Here is a 17,310-nt window from a genome sequence, read left to right on the forward strand (position 1 = left end):
AGTAATTTTTTTTTTTTTTTTAAATATAATACATGTGGGTTTGAAATGCAGTTGAAGTACTGGTCAGTTTTTGTCGCCAATGATCTTACAATAAAAGGTCTGTGCACAGCTGCTACAGCTCTGTGATGTCATACCACCATCTCAAGGCATCATGGGGCACTGGGGGAAAAAAAATGTTCACCTAAACTGACCCAGGCAAATTTCTATGAAAATATTTGGCGAAAAAAATAACTGGCAAACACAGCAGATTTTCTGCGAAAAACACACATATCAACACTACTGGATATTTACTATCCATCCATTATACTGCTGGTTTGTTTCATTCTGTCCTCCATCTTATTTTCCTATTGAACTGTACCTTACGGCACCGAGCACCCTATCCACTCTTCCTTTTCCTTTCTGAAAATTAAGCACCATTTTTGTAAGGATGGCCTCTGAATTTATTCTTTGCATGGAATGAGAACTTTATAGAGAGATAATTCAGTTCCTGACCTTCGTGACAAAACCTCAACCTGTTACTTTTTTTCCAATGAGGCCTTCAAAATTGGTAGAAGTTGCTTACAATTTCCTCATGGGCACAGCGGAGCACAGGAACACTGGCTGATATTTTCCATGACCATTGGCTCATGATGTTCCCTCATTCTTTTCACCCTTTCAATGTTGTGTTCCACTTCTTATTTCCTACAAAAAAGTCAGCTTTCACATTTTATATTGTACTAAGCCTCCAAACAACCCCTTATCCATTATATCTTTGTGTGTTTCAATTTTTCTGCTCTGTTTCTTATTCTCATTCAACACAGATGCAGGGTATTAGTGCTGCATAGTTGAATTTAGTATCCCGATGGAAGAACTGGAATCTTCACTGCCTAACTGCAGGAAATCCCTTTAAATAATGTAGCCCTTTTACAACTTTCTGCATCTTGGATTAGTAGGTTGTCTGTTTCCACAATGGACAATAAATATTTTATTTTTTACACAATCAGAGATGATGAACACAGTTCAAAATAAAAAAAACTTAACTGTTGTCAGCAAATATAATGCCAAATCAGAAAAAGAAAATTTACTTTGACTTTTATTTTATTGCAGACAGTATGAACCAAAAGATATTTCATGTTTCATTTAATTTGTTAATATACAGTACATCCATTACTGCACATTACAAGCTGTGACGGTAAAGTATTTACCACTTTGTAACTGAAATTCCTTCTCACAACATTTAATATGTTTTGGCATGAAGGATACCAAGCAATGAAGTGTTTCAGATGTTATTTTGTTCCACTTGTCCTGCAAACATGGTGTAAGGTGTGCAACAGTACGGAGTCGTTGATGTTGCATTTTTTGTTTCAACATTCTCCAAACATTCTCTATTGAGGACAGGTAAGTAGACTGGCAGGTAGGCCAGTTCAGTACAAGTACCCTCTTCTTCCACAGCCATCCCTTTGCAATGTGTGCAAAATGTCGTTTTGCATTGTCTTGTTGAAAAATACATGGACGTCCCTGGAAAATATGTCATCTTGAAGGCAGCATATGTTGCTCTAAAATCTCAGTGTACTTTTCTGCATTAATGCTGCTATCACAGAAGTATAAATTATCTTTGCCAAGGCCACTGACACAACCCCATACCATGACAGATCCTGGCTTTTTGTTCAGAACACACATCCATTTCTTCCAAAAAACATCTGGAATACTGATTCGTAAGACCACAGTACACATTTCCATTGTGTGATAGTCCATCCCAGATGCCTCTAAACCCTGAGATGTCGATGCCCTTTCTGGACATGGTTAGTATAAGGCGTCTTTTATGCACTGTAAAGTTTTAAGTGCCATTTGTGAATGTAATTCTGTATTGTAGTGCTCATCAAAGGTTTGCCAAAGTAATTCCTTACCCACATGGTTGTATCAGCTATTGATAAGTGCCATCTGAGGGACTGGAGATCACAAGTGTTCAGTTTAGGCTTGCGCCTTTGCCCTTTATGTACTGAAATTCTTCCAGATTCCTTGAATCGTTTAATGATATTATGCACTGTAGACGGAGAAATATGCAAGTCCTTTACAATCTTTCTTTGAAGTACATTGTTTTTAAACATTACATCATTTTCTCATGCATTTGTTGACAAACTGGAGATCCTCTTCCCACCTTTGTTCTTCAAAACCCTGGCCTTTCGTGAATACTGCTTTTGTACCAAATCTCATGTAAAGGAATAGTTTTTTTTTTACATTTTTTTAATACCTATTTCCTCTCATAGGAAAAAAACTGAGTCTGGCTGCACAGTACCCACTAGAGACCAAAATTAACTTTCGTAATATCTGATATGGAGGAGCCAGACATACTGTACATACCTACTGAGTAAAACTGCTGTGTTAAGGAACAGATCAGTTATCAGTTCATGTACTTGCATGAGCTTTATTGGTATAGCATCATCTTGTGACATTCGATGGAACTGCAAATAAAATGGAACAAGATGTAAATGTCAGACTTTGTACATGGAGTAGGATGATGACATACCATTATTTGTATTTTTCTTTAATGCTTTAATCATAAATGTTCCCAATTTTGAACAGATTATAGTTTAAATATGAGGAAGACTAAAAACCGACACAAATAATAAAAAATGCTAGAAAAGCAAAATGGGAACAGTACTTGAACTGCCTGGTCCAAGATAATGCTCGTGGCACACAAAAAAAATACCAATTTTTTGAGACACATACTAATTTGAGAATTGCATTGATTTTCTAGAACACATCAGTGGCATACTACTCAATCAAGCCCACAATAACAATAAATACAACCATCTGAATGCAAAGGAGAAAAAAAAAAAAGAACAAAACAAAAAGTTTAACCTGTTCAGGCAGATCCAAACATATCTGAATGGGATTTTTGATTGGTGATTGTAATTATTTTTTCTTTTATTCTTGTGTGGATTATTTTCTTTTAACTTTCACTAAATATTTTTAAAACAAACTTTTGGACTGCGAGATTTCTTTCAACACGTGTTTTACCCGTGCTTGATCTCACCTTACGCTTCTGTAGCTACACTAAAGTTTAAAACCAGCCTAGGATTGAATACTGCATCAACCTAAGAGTGAAAGCTTGAAAATTACCTTGGATTATAAAAAGAAAGTAACCTGTGTGTTCTACACCTGAAACCGGACTGCGACAAAAGAAAGCAACGACAACTTGAAAAAGACTCAACAGGTACCTTTAATCTTTGTCTTTGATCAGAGTTGGACATATTTGATAATTGCTAGTGCTCCTCGCGAGACTGTATAAATTAAAAAGGAGTTTAAGTATATTGCCTTGTGGGATCGTCATGGCGTCTGAATCCGGAAGCCAGTATAAATATCATACGTCAAATAAACATCTGCGTGGTGTGAATGAAAGTCGCTTTGAATACGACATCACAAAGGAGCATCTCCATGATGACGGAAAGCCGTTCAATTCAGTGACAACTAAACTTCAGTCAGAAATGGGTTAAAAATACAAACAAATATCTAGTATGATGAAGATCATAAAGGGTTTACAACAAAAGGAATTAAACTGTGAACCTATAGAATCAATTATCAAGAATTACTTCTACAACTTGAGATTGGAATATAAAAGGTTAAGCGTCAAACTTTTATCTACCCAGAGCAACGAAGATACATGGAAAATGCTACAAAAGGACTTTGATGCTAAAATGGAAATTTTTTGTATATTTTCGGGAAACACAATGGATTGGGTTTTTGAACTACGCAAAAATAAAAGCATCAATCAACAGCCCGACTTTTCGGCTAACCAATTTAAGGATTACAGAACGAAAGATGACATTTCTCATGCAGATTCTGCAAAAACTAAAAGTCGCACAAGTTCATCAGCTACTTCAAGTAGTGTCATCAGATCTCAACAGGTAGCACACGCTGTGCTTTTGGCTAAAGCAGAGAACCACAGAAAGCTACAGGCTCTAGATTTTGAAGAAATGCAGTTAAAAGCTAAAAGAGATCAATTGGCATTGGAAACAGCCATTGCAGAATCTGATGCAAAATTGAGAGTGCTTAAAGAACGCAATCGCAGCCCAAATAGACTGAATCATTATAATGTTCTTCAGAAACCAGATGTGAAATTTGAAAGATTACCAGAAGTAAGTAGTTGTAACTTTATGAATATGAATGAAAACAAAAATATTCCTCAGTAACTGCTTTATGGACAATGTAATGATCAACAGAAAGAACAACAGTATAAGACTCAAGTGCCTTATGTGCCATACAGCAAGATCCCAATATTTGACGCCGATCCCTTGAAATATGTGGATTTTATAAGAGAATTTAACCGAGCTATCGATGAAGTGATGGAGAATCCATGAGATAAATTGGACTTATTGGTACAGTTTACTAAAGGTTCACCTCACAAGATTGTTAAAGGCTATAAATATTGGTCACCAGCAGAAGGTTATGAAAAAGCCAGAATGAAGCTTGAAAATCTTTATGGAAACCAGCTACCGAAAGCAGATGCATATATGAGAAAAGACAAAGGGCGGCTGCAAATAAAGCCAAACGATGGAGAAGGTCAGACCAATTATGCGAACTTTCTTGGCGGATGTACAAACATCATACCCAACTTACAAAGCAGTCAACAATTTGAAAGTAATGATAACCTTCGTACTAAAGTCTCCAAACTTCCACAAGACCTACAAGCACCGTGGCAATGGAAAGTTCAGAGTATTGAAAGTACGGAGAGCAGATGAGCCCCTCTCGCTGATCCAGTGAACGTTCTGGATGAACAGACAACATCAGCTTTGAACCCTGTGTGCAGCTCAGCTCTACAAAGCCACACCTTCGAGAAGGAAAAGGAAAAGGAAAAGACTGATCACGAGGAGTATCCTTTGAAAGGTGTCCTGAGAGAAAGCAGTTTTGCTACAAACTTTTCTGCTGCAGACGAAAAAAGGGATACAGATACCTCAGTCAAAACGGCAGAGACGGCTGGACGTACAAGCAGTAAGCTATGTCTTTTTTGCAATGAAAAGCACGATCTTGACGAATGCAGTGCAATTCAGACATTAACTTATGAAACTAAAATTGACTTTTTGAAATCTAAAGGCTTATGCTTTGAATGCCTTAAACAAGAACATCTTAGCAAGGACTGTGAAGAAAAAATTAAATGCCAAATATGCTCTTGGATACATCCAGTAATTTTGCATATGAATAAGGAAAAAGGCACCGACGATAAAGCCACACCTCCTAAAGAGGAGAACGCTTCTTCTGCCCAAATTTCTGTTGAGAAACTAGAGACTTGTACTGATACCGGGGCCAGTAAAGAGTGTGTCTTAGCTGTGACTCCAGTTGAAATTAAGTCTGAAACGAGTGAAAAATGTGTAGAAACATATGCTCTAAAAGACTCTGGCAGCTCAGTTACATTTTGCACAGAAAGTTTGCAAGAGCAGTTAAATCTTTCTGAAAGTCTCACATCTACATCGGCACTGTAGAAGGAGACAAAGTAAATAGACAGAAATTAGTGAAGTGTCCGGGGAAGAGAAGAAAATACATTTTTTAATGTACCAGAAGTGTTCACACTGAATTGTGTACCAGAGAAAAGGGAGAACATTCATAAAGAAAAAGATGTCAAGAAATTGTCTAATCTAAAAGATATGCATCTACCCCAGATAAATGTTGACCAAAGCAATAATATTGTGTTGTTAAGTACAAATGACCGAAAAGTCATGGAGCCATGGCAAATAACACAATGAAGATGAAAGACTTTATGCTGTAAAAACATTCCGAAGGTGAATTGTTAATGGATTGATAAAGGGTCCAGATAAAGAAAGACTGCAAAGTTATTCAGTCAATCAGGTGACAATAATGGTGGTAGAACAAATGTTACTCCAGCAATACAATATAGACTTTCCAGAGCACAGTTGTGAGGAGAAGGAAGAAATGTCACAGGAAGACATTAAATTCATGTGCGTAGCTTCAGATACTGACAGACTAATACAGTAATCCCTCGCTATATCGCGCTTCGCCTTTCGCGGCTTCACTCCATCGCGGATTTTATATGTAAGCATATTTAAATATATATTGCGGATTTTTTGCTGGTTCGCGGATTTCTGCAGACAATGGGTCTTTTAATTTCTGGTACATGCTTCCTCAGTTGGTTTGCCCAGTTGATTTCATACAAGAGACGCTATTGGCAGATGGCTGAGAAGCTACCCAACTTACTTTTCTCTCTCTCTCTTGCGCTGACTTTCTCTGATCCTGACGTAGGGGGATTGAGCAGGGGGGCTGTTCGCACACCTAGACGATATGGATGCTCGTCTAAAAATGCTGAAAGATTATCTTCACGTTGCTACCTTCTGTGCAGCTGCTTCCTGAAGCGACATGCTGCACAGTGCTTCGCATACTTAAAAGCTCGAAGGGCACGTATTGATTTTTGATTGAAAAACAAACTCTGTGTCTCTCTCTCTCTCTCTGCTCCTGACGGAGGGGGTGTAAGCTGCCGCCTTCAACAGCTTTGTGCCGCGGTGCTTCGCATACTTAAAAGCCAAACAGCCTTATTGATTTGTTTGCTTTTCTCTATCTCTCTGACATGCTCTGCTCCTGACGTGCACTCCTTTGAAGAGGAAGATATGTTTGCATTCTTTTAATTGTGAGACGGAACTGTCATCTCTGTCTTGTCATGGAGCACAGTTTAAACTTTTGAAAAAGAGACAAATGTTTGTTTGCAGTGTTTGAATAACGTTCCTGTCTCTCTACAACCTCCTGTGTTTCTGCGCAAATCTGTGACCCAAGCATGACAATATAAAAATAACCATATAAACATATGGTTTCTACTTCGCGGATTTTCTTATTTCGCGGGTGGCTCTGGAACGCAACCCCCGCGATGGAGGAGGGATTACTGTAGATGGACACTATTACATTAACCTGCCTTTTAAAGATGAGACTCTTAAAGTGCCAAACAATCATTGTGTTGCAGAACAACGTGCTATTGGACTTAAAAGGAAACTTACAAAGCATCCACCATTCCATGAGGATTACAAAATTTTCATGAAAGACATTTTAGACAAAGGATATGCCATCAAGGTACCCACTGAACAGCTAACCCTTGTAAAAGAGAGAGTGTGGTACATACCTTACCATGGAGTATATCATCCAAAGAAAAATAAAATCAGTGGTTTTTGACTGTACAACCACTTATCAAGGTTTTCCCTAAATGAACAGTTACTGAAAGGACCTGATTTAACTAATACACTCATTGGAGTTCTTACAAGATTCAGAGAGGAACCAATTGTTCTCATGGCAGACATTAAATCAATGTTCTATCAAGTGAAAGTTCCAGAAAAAGACATGGATCTTCTTCGTTTTCTGTGGTGGCCTGAAGGTAATCTAAACAATGAACTTGAGGAATACAAAATGACAGTGCGACTTTTTGGTGCAACTTCATCACCGAGTTGTGCCTCTTATGCCTTAAGAAGAACTGCAGAGGATGCAAGAGGCACAGCTCCAGAGGAAGCTGCTAATATTGTGTTAAATAATTTCTATGTTGATGACTGTTCAAAGTCGGTTGCTACAGAAGAACGAGCCATAAAATTGGCCAAAGATCTTCAAACCCTGTGCTTAAAGAGAGGACTGACAATAGAAAGCTTCATCAAAAGTAAGACTTGGATACAAAGCCCAAACTTTCTGCTACAGTCAGAGCACGAATGGCCGAAGAGACCGGATGAAGTGGACCTGTCTACTAGCAATGATCCGGAAATCAAAAGGCGTGTAGTAAATTTTGAAAGTGTAGAAGAAAAAATTGAAACAGTAAAAAGACTTGTAGAATACTATTCAAAATGGTTCAATTTAAACAAAGTAATAGCTTGGTTCCTTAGATTCAAAGAAGTGCTGGACAGACCTGTGAACAAACTGTGCACTGCTCCAGGAAGCAGCAAATGATTGAAATGATTAATTTTTCTTTTTACATGTTTAATTTTAATCATATTTGTGTTTTTACAGTAGAGTTTAAGTTTCTTAAGTTTTAAGTATGGTTTAAGTTTAGTAAAGTAAGGAAGGCTCTTATTAAATAAAGTTAAGGTAATTGATTTCTGCCCTAGCATAAACAATTAGGGGCCGGATATGTAAGAGCCATTTTCCTAGTTCTATAAGATTTATGAATATTTATTAGATGACAATGCATAATCTATGGGAGGTTCCTATAACCCCCGTAAATAGAATTGTATTGGTATATTCTTGCCATTTCTTCAGTCAGTGGCAGCCTTGCCATGAGTAATGTTTGGAAGGCATAAGGTTTTAAACCGTGCCTGGGCACATGCTTATGTGCCAACCAGCCAACGGGCCTTTTGAGTGTGTGAAGTAAATACAGTATGTAAGAAAACAGCACTTAATTTATGTGCTGTGCCATACGTTTAAAGCATACAGAAGAAGATGTTAAGAATCTAAGTATACAAGAAGTTAAGAATCTTTAAGTAAAGAAGAAGTAAAGAACTTTTAAGTACAGAAATAACAAGTTTCTCAAGAAAAGCTAAGTTTAGAGAAGATACATTTTTCTTTTTTTTGCCTTTTATTCTGTGTGTGTAATTATTTTTTCTTTTATTCTTATGTGGATTATTTTCTTTTAACTTTCACTAAATATTTTTAAAATGAACTTTTGGACTGAGAGATTTCTTTCGACACGCATTTTACCCGTGCTTGATCTCACCTTATGCTTCTGCAGCTACAGTGATTATGAAAAACGTGCATATGATTCACACATTTTCTGTCAATTATGTGAAACTGGTATTCCATACCGAGGCTTTTTCTTTTTAGATTACCTTATTAACAAACTGCAAAGCTGTGATATGGTAACAAGATAATATCTGGTTTTCATCATTAGGAACACTGCCATTGACTGTACCTACTTCAGAGGTGTGTGCTGCCCAAACAGTGAAGCACTCCAAACAAAATGAGCACATTACATAATGTTTTTTTCAGTTCATAGTTCTGTGAATGTGATAATTTAACTTCAAAGAGGTAGGAAATGTCGATGAGCACAGAATAAGGAAACAAAATACAATTGGATTCTCAACATGTTTGTCCGGACAGAGTGAAGATTTAGTCTGAGACAAATGTGACACACAGAGGCAAAAATAACTGCAAATATTGAGAGCTAGAATTCTGGAGATCTGAAGACTCACCTTAACTACATACCACAAAGACATACTTAAAGAAATTTGAAGAAAAAAAGAAACCCAAAGAAGATCAGCCTAAAATAAGTGCCCAAGTTAAATATTTAAGAGCACAAGAAACACTGATGCTATACCTGAAATAATTAGGAAATGTAATTATCACAGTTTAAGGAGTACAAAAAGAGGGAAGACGCCCACTGTGATTACAGAGTACAGCCTATCCACCTGATTGTGTGAAATGCCTGCTTTAAGGAGTAAAGTAAAAACTAGCCCTTGGTTGTGGAATTATTGATGATATGCATCTAAAACTAAAAATGAAATAAAAAGGAAAGCAGATATTAGTTAAAAACAAAATCTAACATGGAAATGAAAGTGAATCTCTGTGGAATTATTGATGATATGCATCTAAAACTAAAAATGAAATAAAAAGGAAAGCAGACATTAGTTAAAAACAAAATCTAACATGGAAATGAAAGTGAATCTCTGAAAATAATAAATAAAGAGAAATAAATAACTCAAAATCAGGAAGTAAAATGTCTCTGTTTTTTAGTTATTGCCCATATAAATATAGCACATGTAACAATTAATCCCATTTGCATGCTTTTCTGTCTAACACACTATTTGATATGAACCCCCAGAGGTCATCTTTCTTCTGTGATGTTGTTAAGCAGAGTTTTGCTTTCTTCTCTCTTATGTTTTCAGCTATGTCTTTTGCTAGCTGGGACTTCTGTTAACATAAATTACACTTTTACCAAAGATTTGGTCTTATATATAAATAGTAATTTGCCTTGATATGTATGTTTATGTTTTCAAATATTGTTTGGGTATGTATTTCACTGTTACCATTTTACAAAATTAGAAATGTGCATTAGCACTTTGAATTTATAATCAGTGAAGAGTACTATATGTGTATAACTGAATTAAACAGAATACTGCTTTATACTCTTAGACAGTGCTGACTTGTAATCATCCAGTTCTGTTGCTATACATTTGCACTAAAATTTTCTTCATTTAATGTGATATAATTAATTCATGGAGAATCCCTTTTCAAATCTGATTTGTTACTCTACCTGCACTTGTTACTGGCATGAGCTCCTCACTGTATCAACAATCCTTCAAAAATGTCTCCCCTTTTCTGAATCCGCCCTTTATCACCTGAATAAGAAATTCACAATAAAGGAAGCAGTGCTGAACACAGACTTGCATATGTACTCGCCTATGTTCATTCATACTGGGTCAATTTATTTGTTAGTACATACTTTGCTTACACATTTATTATTCAGATTATCAGGAAATGTTGCAACTGTTCACAGATTTTTTTTATTTTATAGCTGGGAGTAGAGGCAGGTTGAGTGACTTGCTCAGGGTCACAAAATGTGGGAGAATCAAGTACTGAACCAGCAGCACTTGTGGCTTAAAGTATGCTGCTTTAGCCACTACATTAAGAAGAACAACAACAGGGATGTAACTGAAAGAAAAGAGGTGAACACTCATAAAATTATAATGGCTGGGGACTTTGTGTTTTAAATCCAGACCTAGATAGGTCTCCTGCCACAGGGATGATGACATCTAATACTGCAAAGACAATTACACAGTTTGTAACTGATCACAACTTATCAGACCCCTGGAGATTTCTAAACCCAAACTCAAGAGTATATTCCTTCTACTCACTAGTGCATCACTGTTACTCAAGAATTTATTATTTCTTTGTAGATAACAATGTTGTAAGTATGATGCTATTGTTATCTCTGACCACGCCCCTTTGATCTTGGAGCTAAAATCATTATGCCCCACACACTCATTTCACAGATGGCATCTTAATCCACTTTAATCAGCAGACGAGAACTGTGCAGAATTTATATCCAAACAAATCTATTTTTTTTTAGAGACAAATACATTCTCAGAGGTTTCTGCAGGAATACTCTGGGAAACCCTGAAGTCTTTCTTAAGAGGACAGATTATCTTATATCTTTCCTACAGAAATAAATTGGAAACCAAGAAGGTATCAGAGCTAATTGTGAAATTACTAGAATTGATCAAGAACACGCCAGGTGTCCAAATGAGGCACTTCATAGGAAAATGCAGGCTTTGTACTCAGAACTCAACCTCTTAACAACTAAAGAAACTGAACAACTCATTTTTAAATCAACACATCATTACTATGAACATGGAGAGAAAGCTAATATGATCTTAGCTCAACAAATCCACAAGCAATGCAATCCTAGCAATCACCAACATAGACGGAGACAAAATCATTGACCACATAAAATATAATGCACACATTTAAAGACTACTATAAGTCCTTATATTCTACTGAGTTTAAAGACAAGACACAATCTAATGCATTTCTGGATGCATTACAAATACCACAAATTGATACTCTCAGTGCAGAGGAATTGGATAAACCTCTGGCACTATCAGAATTACTAGATGCTATAAACTCACTTAAGAGTGTGAAAGCAGCAGGCCCTGATGGATACCTTGCTGAATTTTATAAAAAAATTCTCAACTCAGCTAGCTCCCGTTTTATTAGCAACATTTACAGAAGCTACAGACAATAAAATTCTACCTCAAACTTTTTCGCCAAGCATTAATTACCGTCTTTCCTAAACAATATGCATCATACAGACGAAATTCACTTCTGAATAATGATGTTAAGATACTCTGCAAAGTCCTAGCTAGAAGGATTGAGAAAGTGCTTCAATCAGTAATATCACAAGACCAAATAAGATTTATTAAAGGCAGACATTTAGCTTCCAATCTTTGATGCCTATTTAATGTAATATATTCACCCATAAAGTCTAACACCCCAGAGATACTATTATCGTTGGATGCAGAAAAAGCATTTGATATGGTTGAATGGAACTACCTTTTCACTACATTGGAGAAATTTGGGTTTGACCCGAACATTTGTGCATGGATCAAACTACTGTATACCATTCCAGAAGCTTCAGTTTGTATTAACACCATTAATTCAGACTACTTCAAACTACAGCATGGTACCAGACAAAGATGCCCCTTGTCATCACTGCTTTTTGCAATCGCCATTGAGCCACTGGCAGTTCACTGCCAAAATGCTTATGAGAACTGCACAGAATTTATATCCAAACAAATCAGCTTCTTTCTAGAGACAAACACACCCTCAGAGGTTTCTGCAGGAACACTCTGGGAAACTCTAAAGGCCTTCTTAAGAGGGCAGATTATTTCATATCTTTCCCACAGAAATAAATTAGAAACCAAGAAAGCATCAGAGCTAAGAAGCGAAATTACTAGAATAGATGAAGAACAAGCCAGGCGTCCAAGTGAAGCTCTTCATTGGAAAAGGCAGGCTCTGCATACAGAACTCAACATCTTGACAACTAAAGAAACTGAACAACTTATTTATAAGTCAAGACATCAGTACTATGAACACGGAGAAAAACCTAATAAGCTTTTAGCTTAACAAATTCACAAACAAGAAGTTCGCAATGCAATCCCAGTAATCACCAACACGAATGGAGAAGAAATCATTGACCATAAAAATATAATGCACACATTTAGAGATTATTATAAATCCTTATATTCTACTGAGTTCAATGAAGACAACACACAATCTAATGCATTTCTGGATACATTACAGACACCACAAATAGATGCTTTAAGTGCTGAGGAACTGGATAAACCTCTGACCCTATCAGAATTACTAGATGCTATAAAGTCACTTCAAAGCGGGAAATCAGCAGGCCCTGATGGTTACCCCGTAGAATTTTATAAGAAATTCTCCACTCAGCTAGCTCCCCTCTTATTGGCAACATTTACAGAAGCTAGAGACAATCAAATTCTACCTCAAACTTTTCGTCAAGCATTAATCACCGTCTTTCCTAAACAAAATAAGGACTTGTTACAATGTGCATCATACAGACCAATTTCACTCCTGAATAATGATGTTAAGATACTCTCAAAAATTCTAGAGAAAGTGCTGCCCTCGGTAATATCACAGGATCAAACTGGATTTATTAAAGGCCGACACTTATCTTCCAATCTCCGACGCCTCTTTAATGTAATATATTCACCAGCAAAGTCAAACACCCCAGAGATATTACTATCATTAGACGCAGAAAAACTGTTTGATATGATTGAATGGAACTACCTTTTCACTGCATTAGAGAAATTTGGGTTTGGCCCGAATATTTGTGCATGGACCAAACTACTGTATACCAATCCAGAAGCTTCAGTTTGTATTAACAACATTTGTTCAGACTACTTTAAGCTAGTACGTGGCACCAGACAAGGATGTCCCTTGTCACCACTGCTGTTTGCAATCGCCACTGAACCACTGGCGGTTCACTGTCAAAATTCTTATCAGATAAAGGGGATTATGAGAGAAGGACTGGAACAGAAAATGTCTCTATATGCAGATGATATGGTTTTATATATATCAGCCCCAGAAAACACTGTGCCTGCAGTTTTAACAGCACTCACAGAATTTCAAAAGATATCTGGTCTCAGAATTAATCTGAATAAAAGTAAACTCTTTCCAGTAAATTCACAAGCATTTAATATTAGATTGGACACCCTACCTTTTACCATAGCAGATCAGTTTAAATACCTTGGGGTAAATATCACAAGTAAACATAAAGGTCTTTATCAACAAAATTTTGCCGTTTGTATGGAAAAAATTAAGCAAGACTTGCATAGATGGTCAACCCTTCATCTCCCTCTAGCCGGAACAATTAACGTTGTTAAGATGAATATCCTTCCTAAACTTCTTTTTTAATTTGAAAACATTCCAATATACAGTATACCAATAACAATTTGTTAAGGATCTGTTTTTTTGTGAAGCTTCCTTTACACAGCCTGTCCGCTGTTTTATAAACGAACGCCATATAAGGCCATCCTTTCTCCTTCACAGTCAGTTCACGTGATTACGTGGGAGGCGTGATGACGCGATACGCAACCCCCGCCTCCCACGGCCAGCGAGCTGCAGTCCATTACTGTATATGGACAAAAAAGAGGTTCCAGTTATGACAGTTACGCTTTGAATTTCGAAATGAAACGTGCCAAATTTTTGTAAATAAGCTGTAAGGAATGAGCCTGCCAAATTTCAGCCTTCCACCTACACGGGATGTTGGAGAATTAGTGAGTGAGTGAGTGAGTGAGTCAGTCAGTCAGTCAGTGAGGGCTTTGCCTTTTATTAGTATAGATTCCATACAAAAAGATCAATTTATACAAAAAAGAAATGAAGACAAATCAAACCCCACCCTTGTGAAGGAGAGCATGGCGAAAGGAGAATTGCTTAGGGCTTTTTAATAGGGCAAAAATAAACAAAAGAAAGGAAAAAATATATATAGGTAAATAAAAAAATGGAGAAGGAAAAGAAATGCAGAAATAATTATTTCTTCTTATTCTAAAATATTATTGATTAGATCCTGCCAGATTTTGAAAAAATTCTGTACAGATCCTCTAACTGAGAATTTGATTTTTTCCAATTTCAAATAATATAAAACATCGGTTTCCCACTGACTTATCAGAGGAGAGTTAGGATTCTTCCAATTTAACAAAATAAGTCTGCGTGCCAAAAGTGTAGTGAATGCAATCACCGTTTGCTTGTCCTTCTCCACTTCAAGTCCGTCTGGAAGAACACCGAACACAGTTGTTAATGGGTTAGGAGGGATTGTGACACCAAGGCTGTCTGAAAGGCACTTAAAAATTTTGGTCCAAAATGATGTTAATTTGGTGCAGGCCCAAAACATGTGACCCAGTGAGGCAGGAGCTTGGTTGCAGCGTTCGCAGGTTGGATCGTGCCCTGGAAACATTTTGGACAGTTTTAAGCGAGACAGATGAGCTCGATATATAATTTTCAGTTGAATAATTCTATGCTTTGCACATATGGAGCATGAGTGAATTCTCTGCAATGCTACCTTCCACTCCTTTTCTGATACATTGATTAAGAGATATTTTTCCCAACGTCCTCTTGGATCTTTGAAAGGAAGGGACTCTAATAGATTTTATATAATGCGGAAATGGTGTCTAATTCCTCGAAATTGAGCAGTATTTTTTCCAGCATGGTGGAAGGTACAAGATGAGGAAAATCAGGCAGTTTCTGTTTAACAAAGTTTCTAATTTGAAGATAGTGAAAGAAATGTGTAGCTGGGAGGTTGAATTTGGAACGTAATTGTTCAAAGGATGCCAAGGTATTGTCTATATAAAGATCTCTGAGCAATCCCAAATCTTTTCCAGGTATTAAAAACTGGATATGTTTGCGAGGGTTGAAAGAGGTGGTTCTCTTGCAGAGGTGCTACAGATAAAAGATTTTCCATCTTAAAATGCTTTCTAAGTTGGTTCCATATTCTGAGTGAGTAAAGCACAATTGGGTTATTAGTATATTTGCGATAACTTGCATTTATTGGAGCGCAGAGCAGGGAGTATAAAGAAGTACTACAGGATTTTATTTTTACTGCGGGCCAAGCCTGTGTATGTTCATTTTTTTGTGTCCAGGTTTTTATGGCTTGTATGTTTGCTGCCCAGTAATAAAACTGGAAATTAGGTAAAGCCATGCCACCTTCTACCTGAGGTCTTTGTAGGGTCGCTCTTTGGATACGTGAGTGTTTTGAGTTCCAAATAAATGAGGTTATAGTTTAATCTAATTGCTTAAACAATTATTTATTGATATACAGTATATATGTCTCTGTATGTGTATATATCTATACTAGCAAAATACAAGCGCTTCGCAGCGGCGAAGTACTGCTTTAAAATTTTAAATAATAAACTGAGGGAAATTATACCAATAATTATTTGTTAAGGATCTCTTTGTATACCATGTTGTCAGTTCGCCCCTCCGGTTGTAATATGACCAAGTTGTGCGCTGAGCTTACTCTTGAGCATGCAACGTATAGTTGGCCATATGAAAAGCAAATCAAGAACAGCAAGACCGCTCCAGCTGCGGAGCTCAGCTCAGAGCGAAATGAAGTGAATGAAATGAGGTGAATGGGAGGGGAGATGATCACGTGACTCCAACACCCGCCTTAACTCTCCATCCCTCCACAAACACAGTCTCTCGGATCCCAACTGTCCTTTATATATATATATATATATATATATAAATGTGTGTATGTATGTATGTATGTGTGTATATACATATATATGTATGTGTATGTATGTATGTGTATATGTATATATGTATGTGTGTGTGTACGTATGTGTGTATATGTATGTGTATATATATGTTGATGTGTATATATATATATATATATATATATATATATATATATATATATAGATGTGTATATGTATATATATATATGTATATGTAGATATGTGTATATGTAGATATATATGTATATGTAGATATGTGTATATGTAGATATGTGTATATGTAGATATGTGTATATATTTATATATGTTTATGTATATATATATGTTTACATAACCTCTTTAACACACTACTTCTCCGCTGCGAAGCACGGGTATTTTGCTAGTGATTACAATAAAATTAATAAAATTAAGAAAAAATGCTTATGAGATCAAGGGAATTATTAGAGATGGACTTGAACAGAAAATTTCTCTATATGCAGATGATATGGTACTGTACATATCAGATCCACAAAATACTGTGCCTGCATTCCTAACACTAACAGAATTTCTAAAGATTTCTGGTCTCAAAATTAATTTTAATAAAAGTATGCTCTTTCCCCTGAATTCTCAAGCACACAATATTAGATTGGACACCTTCCCTTTATCATGGCAGATCAGTTTAAACACCTAGGGGTAAACATCATAAGTAAACATAAAGCTATTTATCAACAAAAGTTTGTCATCAGTATGGAAAAAAATAAGCATGACTTGCATAGATGGTCTACCATTCATCTCACCTTAGCTGGAAGAATTAACATTCTTAAGATGAATATCCTTCCTAAGCTTCTTTTTCTATTTCAAAACATTTCAATACACACAAAATCAATAAATCATTTTTTTAAGAAATTAGATTAAACCATAACCTCATTTATTTGGAATTCAAAACATCCACATTTCCAAAGGGTGACCCTACAAAGACCTAAGGCGGAAGGTGGCATGGCTCTACCTAACTTTCAATTTTATTACTGGGCAGCAAACATACAAACTATAAAAACCTGGACATGGACACACATAGATGAACATACACAGGCTTGGTCCGCAATAGAAATAAAATCCTGCAGTA

This window comes from Erpetoichthys calabaricus, chromosome 3, assembly GCF_900747795.2.
Source record: "Erpetoichthys calabaricus chromosome 3, fErpCal1.3, whole genome shotgun sequence".
Classification (NCBI taxonomy): Eukaryota; Metazoa; Chordata; class Cladistia; order Polypteriformes; family Polypteridae; genus Erpetoichthys; species Erpetoichthys calabaricus.